Source organism: Tupaia chinensis, unplaced genomic scaffold (assembly GCF_000334495.1).
Source record: "Tupaia chinensis unplaced genomic scaffold, TupChi_1.0 Scaffold000159_1, whole genome shotgun sequence".
In the NCBI taxonomy this organism is placed as follows: domain Eukaryota; kingdom Metazoa; phylum Chordata; class Mammalia; order Scandentia; family Tupaiidae; genus Tupaia; species Tupaia belangeri.
Window position 1 is genome coordinate 493355 of NW_006159630.1, and position 566 is coordinate 493920.

Below are 566 nucleotides of genomic sequence, written 5' to 3' on the forward strand. Positions count from 1 at the left end.
CCCCTCCCCAGGGGCCCCGCCCAGCCCCCACCCACACCCACACCCTGGGGCGCACCTCCTCCCACCCACCTCAGGCACCTCGGCGGGCACCTCGGCCTCGGCCTCGGCCTCGCCCTTGCCCGGGGACCCCCGACCCGCGACCCGGCCACGCGGAGCCCGCGGGCGTCTCCTCCAGGAACCCCTGGCCTGGCCTCCCTGGGCCAGAAGGGCCGCGCGCAGGGCGCAGGGCTATATAAAGGGCCGGCTCCCGGCTCCCGTGGTGCCCTGCGCGTATCTGCATATCTCCCGGCAGCCCCTGCTTCCGGAAGTGAGGGCGGGGGGCACGCGGCCGGGGCGGGCCCTTGCCCTTCCCGCGTGGCCGAGCTCCGTGGGTGTGCGTTTGTCCCGGTGTCAGAACCTGCTCTGTTTTCAATTCCTCACGTTGTTAACAGCTTTCTCTTTTGTGGTTCATCTTTGACTTTTTCAGCAAGGACATCAATGAACGCTTTTTGTGTTTTTAAAAATAACTAATTTCATTTGTTGTTATTTTTTGTTTGCTAAAGGGCATGTGCACTCACCAGGGTGCA